The following is a 5,253-nucleotide window of genomic DNA, read 5'->3' on the forward strand; positions in this document are numbered from 1 at the left end:
CCCGGAGCATAATCAAGTTTATAGAGAAATGCCATGTTTGGATGGGATGGTTATTTTATGTATTTATTTTGATACGAAGTTTCTTTCTTGTTGTTCACGCTGGAGTGCAATGGCATGATTTCAGCTCACTGTAACCTCTGCCTCCCAGGTTCAAGCAATTCTCCTGCCTCAGACTCCTAAGTAGCTGGGATTACAGGCATGCGCTACCACACCCAGCTAATCTTGTATTTTTAGTAGAGATGGGGCTTCACCATGTTGGTCAGGCTGGTCTGGAACTCCTGACCTCAAGTTATCTTCCTGCCTCGGCCTCTCAAAGTGATGGGATTACAGGCGTGAGCCACTGCACCAGGCCTGGAAGGGATATTTAGAGATATATTGACAAATTGCAGAATGCCCTGAACTCATTAGCTTCTACAATGGATTTCCCTTTCAGTCTCAAGAAATTTCCAGAGGTTGGTAATTTATTTATTGACTTTTCTGAAATAAAATCAACGTCCACTGTAAAAACTTTAAAACCACAGTAGTATGAAAATAGGATATATAGGAACTTCTTTGCACTCGTCTCATTTAGTTCTACTCCACAGAATTAATGATTGTTAATATTTTCTTGTTTATCCTTTCAGAACTCCATTTATTGGTGAGAATGGTTTTGTATAAAACGTCTTAGCCACAGTCAGGAAGCTGAGGCAGGAGAATTGCTCGTACCCAGGAGGCGGCAGTTGCAGTGAGCTGAGATCCAGCCACTGCACTCCAGCCTGTGCAACAGAGTGAGACTGTGTTTCAAAAAAAAAAAGAAAAGAAAAAAGAAAAAGCATCTTAGCCAGGCACAATGGCTCATGCGAGTAATCACAGCACTTCCGGAGGCCAAGGTGGGAGGATCCCTTGAGGGCAGGAGTTCGAGACCAGCCTTGGCACCTCATAGAGACCCCGTCTGTAAAAAAATGTAAAGAAAAGCTTCACAACACAGTCTACTTATTTAATATACATCAAAATATGTTAAACCTGGAAAGCAATTCTTCTTGAAGGGCAAGGTAATCTTTCCAACATATATTTTAAAATTTCATAGGGGTAAGAAAGTTGTAGAGGCAGAAATGGTGCAAGACCATTAGAAACACCATCACACCAGCTGGGCATGGTAATGTACACTTGCAATCCCAGCTACTGGGGAGGCTGAGGTAGGAGGATCCCTGTAACCCGGCAGTTTGAGACCAGCATGGGCGGCACAATGAGACCCCCATCTCTTAAAAACAAACAAACAAAAAACAGCCGGGCGTCCTGGCTCATGTCTGTAATCCCAGCACTTTGGGAGGACAAGGTGGGCAGATCATGAGGTCAGGAGATCGAGACCATCCTGTCTAACACGGTAAAACCCTGTCTCTACTAAAAATACAAAAAAAAAAAAAATCTGCCAGGCGTGATGGCACGTGCCTATAGTCCCAGCTACTCGGAAGTTGAGGCAGAATTACTTCAACCCTGGAGGCAGAGGTTGCAGTGAGCCAAGATCGTGCTATTGCACTCTAGCCTGGGTGACAGAGCAAAACTTGTCTCAAACAACAACAAAAACCAAAAAACTGTCACAGTGGGATTTTAAGAGGACACTAAGAGCATCCAAACACCACTTATGAAACAAATTGATAGAGCCTAGACTATGTCTCAAGTTATAACTGAAAATATACAGCTTATGAAACTAAGAGATGAGAGTACAAATTCAGGCTCAGACAGTCAGTAATTGTTATTTATTGATGAAATCACGTTATTTCCCAGCAATTCAGCTTCCTCATTTATAATTTAGAGTAATGATTGCTGGGAAATGCAGTCTCATGCATGTAGTCTTTCAATCCTGACTTGGCCTCATAAGAATAGACTGTGGGCCTGGAATACTTCTTTACCAAGAGATAAAAGAGCCCGGCCGGGTGCAGTGGCTCACACCTGTAATCCCAGCACTTTGTGGGGCAGGCAGATCACTTGAGGCCAGGAGTACAAGACCAGCCTGGCCAACACAGTGAAACGTCATCTACACTAAAAATACAAAAATTAGCCTGGTGCAGTGGTACACATCTGTAGTCCCAGCTACTCAGGAGGCTGAGGCACGATAATTGCTTGAACCTGGGTGATGGAGGCTGCAGAGAGCCGAGATTGCACCACTGTACTCCAGCCTGGGTGACAGAGCAAGACCCTGTCTCAAATTTCAAAAAAAGAGGCCGGGCACGGTGGCTCATGCCTCTAATCCCAGCACTTTGGGAGGCCCAGGCAGGCAGATCACCTGAGGTTGGGGTTTGAGACCAGCTTGGTCAGCATGGTGAAACCCTGTCTCTATTAAAAATACAACAATTAGCTGGGCATTGTGGCAGGTGCTTGTAATCCCAGGTACTCAGGAAGCTGAGGCAGGAGAATTGCTTGAACCCGGGAGGTGGAGGTTGCAATGAGCCGAGATTGCGCCATTTCACTCCAGTTGGGCAACAGAGCAAGACTCCATCGCAAAAAAAAAAAAAAAAAAAGAGAAAAGAAAAAAGAGCCCAAGTGACCTGTGCTGGTTTATTGCCTCTGTGAGACTATCTTTCCCTGTGGCAAGCCCAATGCGCCAGAGGGGTATGCATAGCCAATTTCCCTGCACGGGCTGCCAGGAAGCTGATCTTGCTCTGTAAGTAAAGTGTTGCTCTACCCATGGCTTGATCGCATTGTTTTGCACAACTCTGATGGCGAGGTGCATTGAGTAGAAACATTTGGACTTCTATTCTTGTCGGTTGGCACAGTGATGATCTTTGCAATCCTCCATGTGGTAGGAGTCATTCCCTCAGTGTTGGTAACCAGTGTTCAGTGTTCTGCTCTCCTGGGATTGACAACCGAGGGCACCATATTTTGCTTAATGATCAAGTGAGGCCGGGCGTGGTGGCTCACACCTGGAATCCCAGCACTTTGGGAGGCCGAGGCGGGCGGACCATCTGAGGTTAGGAGTTTGAGACCAGCCTGGCCAACATGGTGAAATCCGGTATTTACTAAAAATGCAAAAATTAGCTGGGCATAGTAAAAATTAGCTGGTGCCTGTAACCCCAGCTACTCGGGAGGCTGAGGCAGGAGAACTGCTTGAACCCAGGAGGTAGAGGTTGCAGTGAGCAGAGATCGTGCCATTGCACTCCAGCCTGGGTGACAGAGTGAGACTCTGTCTCAAAAAACAAACAAACAAAAAACATTGATCAAGTGAGATAATATTTAAACATTTCTACATAAATATACATAAATAAATAATATATTAAAATTCTATATACAGTCTAGTGATGTTAAAAATGTTGATACTGGGGCCGGGCGCGGTGGCTCAAGCCTGTAATCCCAGCACTTTGGGAGGCCGAGACGGGCGGATCACGAGGTCAGGAGATCGAGACCATCCTGGCTAATACGGTGAAACCCTGTCTCTACTTAAAAATACAAAAAACTAGCCGGGCGACGAGGCGGGCGCCTGTAGTCCCAGCTACTCGGGAGGCTGAGGCAGGAGAATGGCGTAAACCCGGGAGGCGGAGCTTGCAGTGAGCTGAGATCCGGCCACTGCACTCCAGCCTGGGTGGCAGAGCAAGACTCCGTCTCAAAAAAAAAAAAAAAAAAAAAAAAATGTTGATATTGGGCTTGGTGCAGTGGCTCACACCTGTAATTCCAGCACTTTGGGAGGCCAAGGCAGGTGGATCACCTGAGGTAGGGAGTTCGAGACCTGCCCGACTAACACAGAGAAACCCAGTCTCTACTAAAAACACAGAATTAGCCGGGCATGGTGGCACATGCCTGTAATCAATCCCAGCTACTCAGGAGGCTGAGGCAGGAGAATCGCTTGAACCCTGGAGGCGGAGGTTGCATGGAGCTGAGCTCTGCCATTACACTCCAGCCTGGGGCATCAAGAACGAAATTCTGTCTAAAAAAAAGAAAAACAACACAACAAAAAGAAACAAACAAAAAGACTTGATATTGTCCTTAATTCCTTCCAAAAATCACATGAGCATCTGCCAATAACTAGAGCAGAAGGACAATCATCAGATATATTTAGCATCGAAGGAACAAAAAGGACAAAATTATTAATTCTGTGCTGCAATCAATAAAAAGCTAATGTCTGTATTTGTACATTTGGTAATATGATTACGTGTTAAATGGTGGCATGTATATGTGAGTATGTGCCTGTGTGTGTTTTGAGTGGAGTGAAAAATAAGGCAGTAAATGGTTTTTCTGCCACTGGCTGGAACACGAAAAAGTTTATAGGCACACCCAACAACAATGGAAACACAAACCATCTCCGGAAGTCAATATATTCCTTCTACTTTCTGTTATTTTACAAGAAACACTTTCTTACCTAGTTTGTTTTTCCTTATGCTTTCTCTTGGACATTTCTCTATTGTATTTCTTCCTCTTTTTACAAAACCATTGACTTATCTGCAAAAAATGAGGTGTGGGAGGTGATTAATACAAGAATAAGGATATTGGTCTATGTGAGTAATAATACTATAGAAGTGACTTTGTCTATCAATGAAGAAATGTCTATTAATGTCGTCATACCTGTTTATGTGTCATGCCAAATTCAAACGAGAGTGATAGACTCTCTTGTATTGTGGGGCACCTGTTTAACTTAAACTTTGCCCAGAGAGTGTCCATGAGGGATTTGCTGACTAATCTACCCTTGGAATATTTTTTCTTATTTTCCCTTTTCCTTTTTTCCTGTTCATCTTCCAGCTCCTTTTCATTTTCCTCTTCTTTTTCTCGCTCTCTCTTTCCACCTGCTTCTCCTCCTCCTTCTCTCCATTTCTGCTCTCCCTTTTGTTCATTTTCACTGTAATTTCCATTTGATTGTTCTGGATTTTGATCCCAAAGCATAGCTGGTTGTTTCTGTATAAAAAGATCTGTGGAATAAGATCAAGCTGCAGCTAAATTTGACTTTCAGATCATAGTCAACAATTTTTCATATGAGAATATTTTGATTTTCCTAAATTAGCAATGTTGTACATTGGTGGAAAGCATAGAGCAAAGAAAAAGTAAACTTACCAAAACTTAGTGAAGATTTTCATAAAAAGAACAGAAAATTAAGAATAATTTCCCAGGCCAGGCATGGTGGCTCATGCCAGTAATTCCAGCACTTTGGGAGGCTGAAGTGGATGGATCACCTGAGGTCAGGAGTTCAAAACCAGCCTGGCCACAATGGTGAAACCCCGTCTCTACTAAAAATACAAAATTAGCCAGGTGTGGTGGCAGGCAGCTGTAATTCCAACTACTTGGGAGGCT

General features: G+C 43.8%; 1 long non-coding RNA gene across 1 annotated transcript; it reads right to left on the reverse strand.

Annotated features, from left to right (window-relative positions):
* Positions 1-839: 839 nt before the first annotated feature.
* On the reverse strand, positions 840-4,736 carry LOC117091113. Its single transcript, XR_004440242.1, has 3 exons — positions 4,534-4,736; positions 4,331-4,410; positions 840-931 (listed from the first exon to the last, which is right to left on the reverse strand). It is a non-coding gene; the product is annotated as an uncharacterized LOC117091113 (long non-coding RNA).
* Between the last annotated feature and the right edge of the window lie 517 nt (positions 4,737-5,253).

Source organism: Trachypithecus francoisi, unplaced genomic scaffold, assembly GCF_009764315.1.
Source record: "Trachypithecus francoisi isolate TF-2019V2 unplaced genomic scaffold, Tfra_2.0 Lachesis_group11, whole genome shotgun sequence".
Classification (NCBI taxonomy): Eukaryota; Metazoa; Chordata; class Mammalia; order Primates; family Cercopithecidae; genus Trachypithecus; species Trachypithecus francoisi.